This window comes from Amblyomma americanum, chromosome 4 (genome assembly GCF_052857255.1).
Source record: "Amblyomma americanum isolate KBUSLIRL-KWMA chromosome 4, ASM5285725v1, whole genome shotgun sequence".
In the NCBI taxonomy this organism is placed as follows: Eukaryota; Metazoa; Arthropoda; class Arachnida; order Ixodida; family Ixodidae; genus Amblyomma; species Amblyomma americanum.
This window is the reverse complement of record NC_135500.1, coordinates 10,033,048-10,049,111: the sequence shown is the minus strand read 5'-3', so window position 1 is coordinate 10,049,111 and position 16,064 is coordinate 10,033,048. Positions and strand designations below refer to the sequence as shown.

The window sequence follows — 16,064 nt, the reverse complement described above, 5'->3', positions numbered from 1 at the left end:
CGGGACCGCACCCGCAGAAGAAGGCCGCGGTGGTTCCGAGACGAGAGCCAGGAATCCGGGCGCAGCGGCAGCCGCGGACGCAGCCGCAACCGGAGCCGGAGTCGAGGATCCGAGCGGGACAAGTCCTTCCCGCCCCTGGGACAACAGCAACAGAAGCAGAAGCAAGGACAAGAGCAACAGCAGAAAAAGAAGACCGGCGGTGTCAAGGTGAGCTGGGGAGACGGCCCTCCCGAAACGCTCTTTGCTCCGCACTCAAACACAAACACACAATCCACTCGCGAGAAACAGTTAATGGAAGAGAACAAAGCCCTCAGACAGGAACTAGGCCAACTCAGAAAGCAGCTGAGCGAGGTCCTTAAAGAACTCCGCGAAATCAGGACAGGGCAGACACAGCCCAAAACTCAGACCCCACCACCCCCAATGGTGGAAGCAACACAGCCACAAGATGGGAAGCTCGAGGCTCTCATAATGAACATGCAGAAACAGACGCAAGAGCAGATGCAATTTATGCAGCAGAAATTTGCCCTTCTAGAGCAAAACGTTAGAACACACATTAAGAATCAGAACGCGCAGAGAACGACTAACGACGCTAGAGAACGCCTCTATAACGAACGCAGGTTCGGCGCAGAAACCCTCAACTCCAACCCTAGTACACCATCATGGCAGAACGCCTCCAACAATTAGAGATATGGCAATGGAACTGCAGGGGGTACAGGCAAAAACAAGGCCTCCTGCAGCAGTACATTTATGCCAAAGGAACCCCACCAGACGTAATTATATTACAGGAAGCCAACTGCACACCTTCGCTGAGGGGCTATACGTGTCAGGAAGCTCGCCGTACGGCGACCCTCGTAAGCAAGAAATTGGTAGCCATAGCACACGACGAAATAACGGACACTCGGATCGACCACACGATCACAGAGATTATACCTAAAAAGAAAGCACAATCCAAGAGCACCTTTATTATCAACCTATACAGCCCGCCTAAGCAGAAGGATGGGGACTTTAGCAGGCTTTTTACAGAGGCTAGAAAACTAGCGGGCAACAACACCCTAATAATAGCAGGCGATTTCAACGCCAAGCACCCAAAATGGGGTTACAGCAAAGACGATAAAAAAGGAAGAACAATCAGCGACGCTGCAGAGCAAACGGATTGCGATCTCCTAACTGACGAAACCCAACCAACCAGACAGGGTAACAGCGTCAGCCCAGACACTTGCCCCGACCTGACTTTTGTGAGGGGCGCCAGACAGGTCGAGTGGGAAAACCTACTCGAAAACCTAGGAAGCGACCACTATATACTGAAAACCAGCATCACAGCCGAAGACACAAAACGAAAAATAGGCAAGACCCGTCTCGTCGACTGGGACGCCTTCAGGGCCCACTGTAGACAGATGCAAGGAGGCGACATTGTATCTGTGGGGGAGTGGAGCCAACAGCTCAAGGAGGTCCAGGAACTCTACACCAAAGAAGTGGACCGAACCGAACACGCCCCGGAGGTGGATAAGCGACTCCTCAAGCTATGGGAGGCGAGACGCGGACTCACCGCACGGTGGAAAAGACAAAAGCTGAACAGGAAGCTCAAGACCAAGATAGCTGAAATCACCAAGCAGGCGGAGGAGTACGCGACGCAGCTGGCCAGACAAGGATGGCAGCAGTTTAGCAACGCGCTGAACGGCACCCTGAGCACGGCCAGAACGTGGCAGATCCTCAAGTCCCTCATGGACCCAAGCAAAAACAAGTCGGAGAGCGGCAAAGCAATACGAAGGCTGGTGCACCAATACACCGGTACAGATAAACAACTACTGGAGGAGGTCCGGGTCAAATGCTACGGCAACGACCAGGTCGAGTGTTACAAAGAGGAATATCAAGGCGAAGAGAACCCCGTCATGGACAGGCCCATAACCAGGGAAGAGGTGGTCGATGCGATCAGGTCGGCAACAAGAAACACGGCAGCAGGAGCAGACAGAATCCGCAATTCACTGATCAGAAACTTAAGCGACGGAGCTATTGACCAGCTCACCGCGTACCTCAATAAACTATGGCAGGAAGGAACAGTACCCGCCGAATGGAAACACGCGGTCGTGGTAATGATTCCGAAGCCCGGTAAAAAACTACAAGTGGAAAACCTCAGGCCGATATCCCTCACATCGTGCCTAGGCAAGATGTACGAACGAATAGTAACGAAGAGAATTCAGTCACACCTGGAGAGAAACCAACTCTACCCTGATAGCATGTACGGGTTTCGAGCCCACCTGTCCACACAAGACGTACTCCTCCAGCTAAAGGAGGAAGTACTTGAAAAAATGCCGAGAAGCGGAGAAAACGTTGTCATGGCCCTCGACATCAAAGGAGCCTTTGACAACGTAAGCCACGCCGCCATCATGGAAGGCATAAACGACACGAACTGCGGAAGGAGAGCCCATAACTACATCAGGGCCTTCCTAAGCAACCGAACAGCGACCGTAGGGCTAGCCGAGCTGCGAAGTGACGTCTTCGCCACACCCTGCAAAGGAACACCCCAAGGCTCAGTCATATCGCCGGTGCTCTTCAACATGTCAATGCTAAGACTGGCAAGAAAGCTCAAAGAGATCCCGGGTATCAAACACGCCATGTACGCCGACGACATAACCGTGTGGATCACCCAAGGATCGCTAGGAGAAAAACAAGACCGACTACAGGAAGCCGCCACCTGCGTAGAAGACTACGTGAAGGAGAGGGGCCTGAAATGCTCGACCGAAAAATCAGAGCTCATCAGAATAGGGAGACACCCTACCCAAGCCCCGCTGGACGTCGTCCTCGAGGGACAACCGATCCCGGAGAAAAACATAATCCGCATTCTGGGCATGTGGCTACAGAGTAGCCGCAAATGCAGCCACACCATCACCCTGCTCAGGAAAGCCACGGAACAAGTAGGAAGAATGATCAGCCGAGTATCCCAAAGAAGATACGGAATGAAGGAAGACGACACCCTAAGACTCGTAAACAGCCTAATCGTCAGCAGGGTCACATACTCGCTGCCCTACCACGCAACAACAAAAGCGGAAAGAGAGCAAGCCGACTGTATACTAAGGAAGGCCTACAAGATCGCTCTGCACCTACCCAGGAACACGTCAAATGAAAAATTACTCCAGCTCGGAGTCAGCAACACCTTTGACGAGCTAGCAGAGGCTCAAATGGGTGCGCAATTGACGAGGCTCAGGGGCTCCCCCACAGGAAGGGCGCTCCTAAAAAGGCTAGGTCGGAACGCAAGTGGTCTGGCTGACAGATACACAGAAGTTCCAGACGACCTCAGAAGAACTTTCAACGTGGGACCCTTACCTAAAAATATGGATCCCAACCTACACGAAGAAAGGCGGAGAGCCAGGGCCGAACAGATAAACAGAAGGCTAGGCCAATCCGAAAGCACACTATACACCGACGCTTCTATGTACGCAAGAGCAGAGAAACGCACAGCCGCGGTAGCGGTGGTCAACGGTACAGGGGAAACTATCCCCTGCGCTTCAGTAGGGGTGTCAGGGATAGCAGAGGCCGAAGAAATTGCCGTCGCGCTAGCGATAGCCGAAGGCTACAGAAAAGGTCGCTCCCTAAATATCCTAACGGACTCGAAAGAAACATGCAGAAACTATACGAAGGGCAATATCAGCGGCACTGCCCTCAGAATAATCAGCGAGGCGGCAGCCTCAGCTGAAAGAATACCCATACAACATATAATCTGGGTGCCAGCCCACGCAGGCGTAGCAGGAAACGAAAGGGCGGACAGTCTAGCTCGAGGGCTCACTTACCGAGCAGGCTTATCGATCGTCTCGGAGTCACGGCTACTCATATGCGAGGGGGGCTACACAGAGACCCTACAACTATATAGGGGAATCAGAAAGAGATATCCATCACCACACAAAGCACTAAATAGGGAAGAGGCTGTAGGATGGCGTAGGCTACAGACGAACACCTTCCCTAACCTACACACATACAACAAGATATCACCAACGCAATTCAGACCAGACTGCCCCTGGTGCGGCAGTACGCCCACACTCTATCACATCACCTGGGAATGCAAGAGAAACATAGCATTCCACAATCAACAAACACCGAGTGCGGAGCAATGGGAGAGCTGTCTCTTCAGCAGCGAGCTTGAGGTCCAGAGGGCCTTGGTAAAGCACGCAACTGAAGCGGCACAACTCAGTGGAGCCCTGGACTGAGGGCCCACTCTTGCTTGAAGACTCAAGTCGCCAGCACCCAAGCAAGACGACCAGGAAGTCTTCATCCCCGCGAACCTCTTGGAAACAAATAAAAGTTTTCTCTCTCTCACGGTGTTGCCGGAGCTTGGTGACCTCCGCTAAAAGACGTGCGATACGTTCGTCGACTGCGGCCATATCGTCCTGCGGTAGTTCAGACACACTGCGCTGCTTTGTTGACTGTTTTCGGCGGCGTCCTTTTCGCACAGTATCGTTAGAAGGCTGCTGAGCTGAAGGATCATGCGATGTGTGCTCAAGGAGCTCCGGCCACCCGTCGTCATCCCACTGGAGAGCTTCGAACCGATTGGATGTCTGCAATGAAGTTATACTTTCATGTATTGTCCAATGCTTAGTCATTCGACGACGAGCCTTTTGTGTAGCCTTTTGTTTTGTCGGACAGCTTGGAGATGTTATCTCGTGGTCATCGGATTTACAAAGGCAGCATCGATATGCCACTTTTCCTTCCGATGTACCTTCACCGCAGCAGTGAAGGGGCGGGGTTTGCGCATATGCCCAGTACGGAAGCAGTTATAGCAATATACCGCACACGGCTTATATAGCCGAGGACGTAAAATACAACCATAATAGTACAGATGGGCTGGTGGTGTCAGAGGGCCTTGCAAGGTGATTATGCAATAGCGCCCCTTTCCCATGCGTCGGGCCTGTATGACACGGTGCGTGGGACAGTGCAACTCACGCTGGAGTGCAGTTTGATCCTCAGTGATTTCGACGTTGTAGACGACGCAGCGCTGCAAGTCGGAGCGTTCAACTAAATACACAAGTACTGGCACTGAGGTTTCGGTTGTTAGTCAAATACTGGTGAGCGTTTGCAGCCGTTCTATGGCAGTCAGAGTCGGAAGTCACAGTGCAATGGAGCTGGACTGTCCTGGCTGTGAAGCCCCAAAATCCTTTGGTTTCTAGGCATGCGTCCAAGTTAGCTTGTAAAATCTTGTTTGGTATATTCGTGAGGCTTTTGTTGGCCACAGATTTAATGGTCACTTTGTAAGAAGACGATCCGTGTGTAGGATCCACTGAGTTTTCGATCGTAAGACAAGTGCGCTTGCCTTGGGAGTCATTACTTGCCGAAGATGGAATCGGTTGGCTGTTGCTTGAGAGATGCTTGTGAGTTGCACGAGGGCACTTTTGCACGGGTAGAGGTGCCGATAAGTCCATTGGAATGCCTGGTTTATCATGCCGTGCGGTTCGAGGCCCATCCGGAAGTGCAGAGTTGATGGCCATTGGCCCTGGGGGCAGATCACTTATGAGCAGTTCGGCATTTTGTGAAAGCAGGAGGGGTGCATCTGCCGATGAACCAGGAGCACAAAGCTGGCCCTGGCGCCGCGGATCAGGTGTCAACTGCTTGGCAGGTGCTGCCGCGAAAGACGCCGGCAGACCTACCTCCGCCAGCGTGGCAGCGGAGGCACTAAGCCTAGCGTCAGTGCCCAGCTCAGCTGCACTCATGCATGGTTTTCATGAGGCCTCAGACGGTGAGAGGACGTCTGGATTTTCTTCAGAAGGCGAGTATGCACTTCTCTTCAAATATGACATGTATTACGTGGATGCCGAGGTTTTTCTGAAGAGCGATGTGCAGCACCCTTTGTAGGGACAAACTTCTTTTTCTTTCCCCGATTACCTGGAGTCTTACACGCAATAACATACTATAGTACACGGGCTTCTGCAATGTCGCCTGCATTGAAATTGCGACCGTCGTCACCAGTACCAAACCCGTTTCTTTTGCGTCAGCAGCCACGCACCATATCCACTGGTCCACCGCGGCGGCTGTTTGACGATACAGATTTTCTATATATTATAATGAATAATTGTAACACTTCATGTTTATAATACGACGATATTATAATAAATTCAAGTAAGATAGAAGGAGTCGATAGTTACAAATGCCTTGGTGAAAGATTTTTCTTTAATATAACTTGGAACGACATATCCTCTATATAAAGAAGAAATAAGGACAAATAACTGGTATGGTAGGTAGGATATGTTATCTCCTGCCGATAAAATAAAAATTATGTTATATAATGCACTTTTCTGCTCGAACCTCAATTTATTTTCATTTAGTTTGGAGAACAGCCTGTTTCTGTAACTTACAGCATATTCACTTCCTGGAGAAAAAGTACGTCCGGAACAACTACAATGAACCATGTGGATATTGTACCACGAATATTTTCTTTAAATCTCACATAATAACAATATTTCGTCTTTCTTCATACCGTCTCACCGTAAAGTTTAAATCTGAGGCACAGAAAAACCTATTTAATCTTCAAACGCCTTTTCATCGTAAAACAACGCATTATCCAACACTATCTCCAAAAGAATTGGCTGTGACTGCGATTTGCATCAGTTCCGGTAAACAACAGCTGTGCTATATGACACCTTCAGTGTTATAGAACTACCTAATGAGTGATATAAATTTATATGCAGGCTCTTATCCCACAATTCAGCGTTTGTATTGCTATGTGTGCGAAATGTAGTTGCGTAATATCTCTTCTGTTCAACTAGTATATTTTCTCTTTTCTTTCTCCTTTGTCATCACACTAGTTTGTGTGTCATTCTTTCAATGTGTGCTGTTTCATGTAATCTTCACTTATAATATATGCCCGCTGCTGTTAAAACTGCCAGTGGGCAGTTTTTTCCCACAGCTCTTTTATGTACCAGGGCATACATGAAAAATAAAGATTTGATTTGGTTTATATTGCCTACCGCAGTTATTTATTCTGCAGAAAAAATGTTGTTTTGTCTTGTTATTATGGCACATAAGCAGCTAAGTCCATCATGCACCAAACGCAAACATTAATTTGCCTGTTGCGTGTGAGGAAGTTTAAAGATTTTTTAACGCTACAGCAGGTTTAGTACGTTTGCATCTTTTAGGAACGAAATATCAGAAAAGGTTTTGAGTAGTGAATATCCTTCTTCCGGTAGGCACGGGTGAAATTGGATGTGCTCGTCAATGAATCGTGGGAAATGCTTTTTCAAAGTTCTTCGTGTATTGTACTGTATAATAATATGTGGTTTGTGGTGACCATATCTTTGCAGTTGTGCGCATTTAGACCTGTCTTTAACTGCAAGAATGAAAGTGTGTGTTAGGTGCGTGTGTCTAATACGAAGACTACATAAAATTGCTTCAATAAAACGCTCTCGACGACTGCACATCTTTCACTCTTCTATAAGTAGCTTTACTCCGCGTAACTTGTTATTGACTTCATTAGTGCATGGTCGCTGCCTTTTTTCTCTCAGGTTTTTTTGTCAGTTCATAGTGTCGTTACGCGACATTTACACATTTTGTGTTTTAGGATCACACAGTAGGCTGAGGCACATACATCAGCTATCTCATTGCTGCAGACCCGTACGTGATTTTGTACCCAGCAGAATTTAATTTGAGCCCTTGTGTTTTGGTCGCTACTAGGCTGTGAACTATGTATCTTATTGAAGGCTTTCTTGCATATTTGTAATGTAGTGATATAATTACGCTTATGGAGTCTGTATAAATGCATCTGTTTTCAGTGTTGTTCTTCAGTATTTTTTCCTACAGGTAAGGATGCGGCGTAACATTCGGTGGTAAAAACTGACGCACAATGAGGCACCCTTACTATTTTTTTCTCGTTTGTCTTCGACTACAGCACAGCCAACATAATGTGTTGTTTGCGAACTATCTGTATAAAATGCAGCATGATCACTGTATTTCTCGTTAATTGCTCAGAACTCTTGTATTACATGTTCATGAGGTGTTTGTATTTTACGAAAGCGCGCTTATGTGAGGTCACATACAGCACGGCAGTTGTGCAATGGGTCAGGTCCCTGTGCCCTATCATCCAGTATGTCGAATCCCTGGCACTGCTCTTCAATACGGAGTATGAGGGGTCTGATGGCTTCGGGTTTGTTGCTAAACAGCATTCTACAGGGGCATTTTGTAAATATAAGGTAACAAATGTGTTCCGTACAAGAACAAATTTTCAGAATGTGTGAACATGTTAGCATGGTTCTTCTGCAGGCTAGTGTTGGTTCATTTGTATAGACATAGAGACTATCCTGTATGCCCCGGTCAAAAGACGCAAACCAAGGTTATGTACTGGATCCAGCAGTGTTGAACTGTAGATAACACACCCGTAATCAATACAAAAGCACATTAGTGCACGATAGATATGAAGAATACATATTATATAAGAGCCCCAGTGTCTTCATGAGGGCACGTTAAGAATGTTTACAGCTCGACAGGTTTTGACCTTCAAGTTATTTATGTGTGGGAAGAATGTGGGATTTTGGTCGAATACTATACCTAAAAAATTATGTTCTGTTTAATATGAGAATGCTCTCATTTAAGTACACGATGGTATCGTGCTGCAGGCCTCTCCTGAGGGATAAAAAGACAGCCATTTTTTTGTGTGAGGGAAACCTGAATCTATTTCTTTCCGGCCCAATTACCAAGTTTGTTTGATGTGAGTTGTACCTATATTTCACACGTTGTTAAGCTGAATGATGTGCATGCAATTTTGAGGTCATAGACATAAACTGAATACACAAAACACTTTGGAATTATTTGGGTATGAAATTGATTTTTACGATGAAAAGTGCACTGCTTAAAATGCATCCCTGACGTACACCGTTTTCCTAAGTGAAATTATTTGGGAGGGTTGAACTGAGGCGGACCTGAAGTGTGCGGTTCGCAAGAATTTTTTCAGGCAGTCTAACATTCTGCCGCGGATGCCCAGACCTGTCTGGTTGTGCAGAATCGCAAAACTTTAGGTGGTAACTTAAGCTTTATATATATCAAATAAAACTGTCAGACAGTGTTGCTTATGTATGAATGCTTCTCGGAGTGTGTTTTCACGCCGAACAAGATGGCCCACTGCTGAACAAGTTTTTCTGGCCGCAATTGTGGAGCTCGAGGAATTCGCGAGATTCAAGAATAAACACTAGCCTAAAATTTACTATGATTTCGAAGCATATGCAAAGAAGCTAGTAAGGTCTATTGGCCTGCAACTACTAGAAGAGGTTGGGAGTTTTGCAGGTTTCAGGAATGGTACGAGAACTACCGTTTTCCAAGCCTCGGGCGTTTTCCCCAACACCCTAACTTTGTTTAAAAATTTCAATAGTGCTTCTACCGCATGTCCAAAAAAATGGGTTAGCATTTAATAATGTATCTTCTCAGGGCCTGGTGCAGTCTGTTTACCATTAGTTAGTAATGTATGAATTTCACGAACTGTAACAAAAATATTGGAGGTTTCGCTAGTGTAACCAACCGTTGGAGGTCTTTGATTTTCTGTTCTGTTTCTGTACTTTAAAGAAAAGCCAGTGTAGTGTAGTGAACTAGAAACATGGGGGAAGTGCTCCCCAAGTATGTCGGCCCGTTCGTGAATACTTGTATGCGTATCAAAGGGTGTCATGGAAGGAAATGAAAAAGGAGAAAAGTTGCGTTCAAGTTTGCCAACTTGCTCCCATGTATTTTTTGATTTAAGGGAACTGTGTATGAAAAATACATAACCTTGCCATGAAGTCTTTCGGCATTACAACAGATATATCGAACTTTGGCCCTCGCTTTTATAAAATTAGGTTTTCCTGCGCGGGTATGAACGGAAATTTCCCGGTGGTTTGTTTTGCATCTTCTCATGCTTCTCTACATTCCCGTGCATACCAGACCTTTTGATTCTTTTGCACCCCAAACAGAGTCGGGGGATTGGCTATGTGAGCAGCGGCAATGATATATGTTGTGAAAACCTCATTTAATTCGTAACCTCGACGCCGTGCGAAAAGATTTCCTCCAAACAGGCATTTTCTAGGAAGAGCACCAAGTCGGACATGGCCAACTTCCAACGCCGTGGCTTGGTTAAGGTGATTGATGGTGAGGATGTCAGACTGATAATGACAGGAGGATGAGCGCTGCCATACGGGTTGTCAAGAACATCCAATCTATAATCAGTGCAAACACTTTGTGCACAAAAAGATAATTCTAGGCATGTCATTTTCCCCGCTGCTTGGAGAGCAGCAAGTGCGTTTCCCGGTGTTCAGGAGGCAGACGTTGTTGCAGACAATAAATCTTCTAGAATCCTGTCTCTGACGTCAGTTTGTTCAATTCCCAAAAATAGGAGTGAGCAATAAAACCTCCAAATAAGAGATATAGCTTCGATAGTTGTATTAAAAGTGTTTCTAAATCGTGAATTGCAACGGTTGGGTGATATTTAATATATATGGAACATATTTCTGTGTTTTTAAAACGAAACATGGTGACCTAAACAGCCTCATATGAGGTTTTTAGGTGAATTTTCCAAGTTGCAACACCACCCTGCACCACAATAGCACAGCCTTCAGAGAGCTTGCTTGAGTTATCTCGGTCACAGTGAAAGGGTTGATACTTTTAGGAATCTTTTTTTGTGGTCCTAGCATAGTCTATTGGAGGCACAGTGCTACCGGCGAGAATTAATTTAAAATATCTGTTATGTCAGCGTAGTTCTTCAAAAGTCCGCCACAGTTCTAGTGAACTAGAAATTGGATGTTTATAGGCTAGTTGGCGGTACGGCTAAAGCTCTAGGTTGGCGGGTCTTTTCGACCGGTCGTTAGGACTGAACCCCTTCTTTTCGCGCTCGAGAGAGCTTTGCCGCCGCTGCAGCAGGGGATAAGGAGGAGTTGTGTGCATCCTCTTCTAAGAGGTGCTGGAGGATCGTCCAGAACTAGCAGGTAACTGTGACTCAGACCTCGCCGCGTGATGCGAGGCCTTGGGGTCTGCTGACCTGGAGGTCCGGGCAGCCTGCTTTGTGGGTGGTGGCACAGAGCCAGCTGCTGCCACCTGTGGCACCGGAAGCTCTGCTCCCGGCTCACCGTGTGTGTGTCCCCAGCAAGAGGCGAAAGCCCCTGTGGTGCTGTTTCCTCTTGTACCACAACAGCGTAAGTAGGATGCTGAACATTTGAGAAACGCCTTCCTGCTTCTTTGAAACTGGTGTTTTCTTTAGCTTCGAGTGTGATTATTTCTTTCCCTTTTTTCCACGTTTGACAAGCGCGTGAGTAGGCAGGATGACTGCCATCACAACTTACACAAAAAAGCTTGCTACTCCGCCGTTTTCTGTGGGATGATCATATGAGGCACATTTCACACATGCGACTTAGCCCCAGCAGCTCTGGTAGCCGTGGCCGTACCTCTCGCACTTGAAAAAGCATCGTGGTTTGGAGATATATGACATCAGTTTGATTTTTGAGTACCCTGCTTCTACAGATTCAGGGAGTGTGCTTAATTCGAAAGTGAGTACTAGGTGTTTTGTTATTTCTTTCTCGTGTCCCCTTCTTGATTATTCACGCATTTGTCACATATTGCTGTTTTAGTGCATCCAGCAGTTCTTCTTCGCTTATGCACTTTAGGTGATCGTGGGAAATGACAGCATGGACAGTATTTAGTGATCGCTGCCGGCTAATTGCTATGGCAATGTATCTAAATGCTGTCACTCCTTGCAAGTTTCTCATCCTGATGGTGGCGCAACACTTCCAAAAGAAGGTCCCTATTTTCCAGCTTCTTCATATTGTGACGAAGACATCACCGTCATCGTCATCATAAGCTTCACAACGCCCAGTGCTGAGTAAAGGCCTCTCCTATGTCCCTCCAATTAACCCTGTCCTTTGCTAGCTGCGCCCAGTGTATACCCACAAACTTCTTAATCTCATCAGAGCACCTATCTTTCTGCAACCGTCTGAAGCGCTTTCATTCTATTGTAATCCACTCTCTTATCCTTAACGACCAGCCGTTATTTTGCCTTCGACTTACATGCACTTCCTAAGCCCATTTCTTCCTCTTGATTTCGACTAGGATGTCACTAACCCGCGTTTGTTCTCTCACCCACTCTGCCCGCTTCCGGTCTCTTAACGTTACACCCACCATTTTTTTTCAATAGCTCGCTGCGTGGTCCTTAACTTGAGCTGAATCCGTTTCGTTAGGCGCCACGTTTCTGCCCCGTAGGTGAGTACCGGTAAGACACAGCTGTTTTATACTTTCCTCTTGAGGGATATTTGTAAACTGTCATTCATGATCTCAGAGAACCTGCCATATGCGTTCAAAGCCATTCTTATTCTTCTGGTTATTTCCCTCTCATGATCCGGAGCAGCGGTCCCTACATGCCCTAAGTAGACATATCACTACTTTACCACTTCCAGCACCTCGCTACCAGTTAGAAACTGCTGCTCTCTTGCTATACTGAATGTTCAACATTACTTTGGGTTTCTGCATGTTAATTTCTACACCCATCGTTATGATCTGCCTGTCGAACTCATTGATCATGCATTGCAATTCATCTCCTGAGTGACTCAGCCAGAGAATGTCATCAGCGAAATGGAGATTACTTAGCCATTCTTCATTAGATCTTATCCATAGCTATTCCCAATTCAGGTCTCGGAATACCTCCTGTAAACTGATGGTATATAGCATTGGCGAGATCATGTCTCCCTGCCTGACGCCTTTCCTTATTGGAATCTTATTTCTAATTTTATGAAGGACTAAGTTAACTGGGCAGTTGCTAAACGCATCTTCCAGTATTTTCTTATAAGGCTCTTCTACACCCTGATTCCGCAATGTCGGCATGACTGCTGAGGTTTCCACTGAGTCAAATGCTTTCTCGTAACTAATGAAGGCAATATATAGGGGCTAGTTATATTCTGCGCACTTCTCTACCACCTGAGTGATAGTGCGGATACGATCTATTGCGGAGTATTTTTTTACGAAAGCCTGCCTGATCATTAGGTAGATTGATGTCTAAGGTACTGAAGTATAAGTTGGCGCTGACTCTGTTAGCTGTTACCTTAATAAATACCTTCCAGGCAACGGTCAGTAATCTGAGCGATGTGTAATTATTCAAGTCCTTGGCGTGCTTGGCGTCTCCTTTGTTATGAATTAAGATAATTTTAGCGTTCTTCCAAGCTTTTGGTACGGTATAAATTATAAGGCATTGCCTATATTTCCCCGCCGTCCTTCAACAGATCTGCTGTTACCTGAAACTCACCAGCTGCTTTCCCCTTTTGCATTGCTTCGAAGGCTTTCTTTACTTCCTCTTTCGTTACTGGCTGGATATCCTATTGCTGTGCACTAATGCCTCTCTCATAAGAGTTCCGATTACATTGGCTATTGCATAGATTTCCGTAGAGCTCTTCGGTTACTTTACTATATCATCCGCATTGCTAATGACATTTCCAAGTTTGTCTCTCAACGCATACATCTGGTTTTTACCGATATCTAGTTTTCTCTTCACCGCTTTTAGGCTACCTGTGTTCTTTAGAGCTTTCTCGATTCTGCCCGTATTAAACTTCCTTATGTCGGCTACTTTGCGTGTTATTTATGTTCTGTCGTGGCCGAGGAATGACACAAACGCATCGAAGCCAGAGCAGGAACGAAAGTGGCTTTATTCAAAGATGCCTCTGCTTTTATAGCACTTATCAGGACGGCCTACGTCATGAGCATGTGCTTGCACTGATAACCGATATCACAATTTACTAACTCCGATAGCTATACCAGTTCTATTCTGTCTTTGGGGTTGGGCGCTTTCTTGCTTTGGCATTTCTTATCAAGATCTTTTGTCTCCTGAGGTAGCTTCCGGTATCCTGTCGAACCATTCTACTACCTACTTCTACGGCGCACTCCGTAATTGTCACAGTTAGGCTATCATTCAATGCTTTAACATTCAGATCGTCCTCCTCAGTTTAAGCCGAATATGTGTTCTGCGGCGAAATCCTGAATTCCTCTACTTTTCCTCTTACCCATAACTCGTTAATGGGCTTCCGCTTCACTAGATTACTCCGTTCCACCTTCCAATCGAAGCTGCTTTAAAGCATTACCATTCTGTTGTCGCTACACCGCTCCATTCCGGCGACCTCCACATCCTGCGCAATGCCAGGTTGTGCGCGTAGAATGATGTCCATTTCATTTTTAGCCTCAGCATTGGGGCTTTTCCAGATCTAGTTTCTGTTCTCTAGTGTGTGAAAAAAGGCATTAGACATCCGTAAATTGTTTGTATCAGCGAATTTTACTAGTAACTGTCCCCTACTATTCCTAGAGCCTATCCCAAAGTCGCCTACCGCCTGGTCGCCAGCCTGCTGCTTGCCACCTTCGCATTGAAGTCGCCAACCAGTACAGCGTACTGCAGTTTCACTTTGTTCATTGCTGATTCCACGTCTTCATTGAAGCTTTCAACGATCTGGCCATCATGGCTTGATGTAGGCGTTCAGGACAGCACCACCTTCAACTTGGACCTCCTATTGAGCTTAATTGCGCTAGCTGCCGCCCTCTGGTTAATAATACAGAACTCCTCTAGTTGCCCTGATTTATCAGGAATCCTACACATAGTTCTCGCCTATCCGCTAATCTGCGATAGCACAGTATGTGCCAACCCTTTAGTACTGTATACGCTTCACCTATCCTCCTAACTTCATTAAGCCTTTGACATTCCATTTAATGCCCGCTAGTTCCGCGAGCAGCACTGCATGTCTAGCCTTACTGGATAAAATTCTAGCGTTAAACGTTGCTAGGTTTCGATTCCAATGGCAGCCTGTCCGGAGCCAGTGATTCTTAGCACCCTCCGCTGCGTCACAAGTCTGACGACAGCATTGGTCAATTGCTCCGCAGCCTCTGAGGGCCGAGGGTTAGTTGCTTTGTTCATAGAAGGTTGTGGCAAAGTACTACACCAGGGCGGCCAAATCCTGTTCTGGTGAGGGAGTGCGTTGCCGGTGCTGGACACTGAGATCAGGCCGCGCCTCAGGCCTGGATACGCCATTCTATCCACACACGGAGTTTTTTTTTTTCAAACTCACTGGAGAATTGCGCGGCTCCGGGAATCGAGCTCCGGTCCACTTGCACGCGAGGCGGTGCTCTACCTCTACGCCATCGCTGCAGGAGATATGTATCGTGCCCTTTTTTCTGAGTCTCCACTGTGAATAACACGGAACCTAGGGAAAGTGTTAGTGTTCTTCATGAAGACCTGAGCTGTTACATCAATGCGCCCTCGTTTTTGAGGGCAATCGGTCGAAAAACAAACACTAGCCATAAAAAGATGCTGTTTTATGCCACCGTGGCAGCCACCCGCCACGGAGCCCAAAGAGGGGACGGGACAGGATCTTGCGAGCAAGTCCTTCACATGCCAACTGTGCACCGTAACTATAACCAAATAAGGCGTAACTCAGGGTAGTTCGCCACACAAAATCAACCCTAGCCGCCTATGTAAAGTGAAAAAAAAATTGAGAAGGGAGGAGTAGAGAGGAGAGTTGTAAGAAAGAGATAAGAAACTCAAAGGTAGAGGGGCGGACAGGAAAATGCGACTCCGGATTTGCCCTGGTCGGATCAGGCCGGAGGTGCCGCCTATGGGAAGTTGGGGCAAAAGCGTTGTATTGCCTTCGCCGAGGGATCTTAAAGACCAAACGCTCGCCATCGGCTCTACTACCAGGATCCCCTTTTCCCCGTAGAAGGCTGAGCCACGCAAGGCTAAGCACGGGTGCTCGGGTCCGTGGTGACGCACTGCCTACCATCGTTCCCTAGCAGGCAGGTCCTGGCGTATGCTCAGGAACCGGTGATGTCGCAACGCATCAACAAGTGCATGCTGCAGATGCCCCTGCGTTTTCTGCAGAGCAAGTCGTAAACTTCCTTGTTTGTGTATGTCTTGTGAATTATTAATGCGAAAGCATTAGATGGACCATCGGCACCGAAACACGATGTCCAGGGCATGTGGCGTCCCAAAACGCGGCAAAGAAATTAACATTTCACCCGCAGAAAATTGAAATCCGCACTTGCACATCGCGAGGCGAGCACGAAACCATGAAACCGCGTTGCGAACGCAGGTGGGCAAAGTATATGCGCTG

The 16,064-nt window shown here is 46.9% G+C and overlaps 1 protein-coding gene across 1 annotated transcript in view; it reads right to left on the bottom strand.

Annotated features, from left to right (window-relative positions):
- Positions 1 to 16,064, bottom strand: part of LOC144127786 (ADP-ribose pyrophosphatase, mitochondrial-like) — a 364,491-nt gene that overhangs the window by 33,478 nt on the left and 314,949 nt on the right. The window lies entirely within an intron of this gene.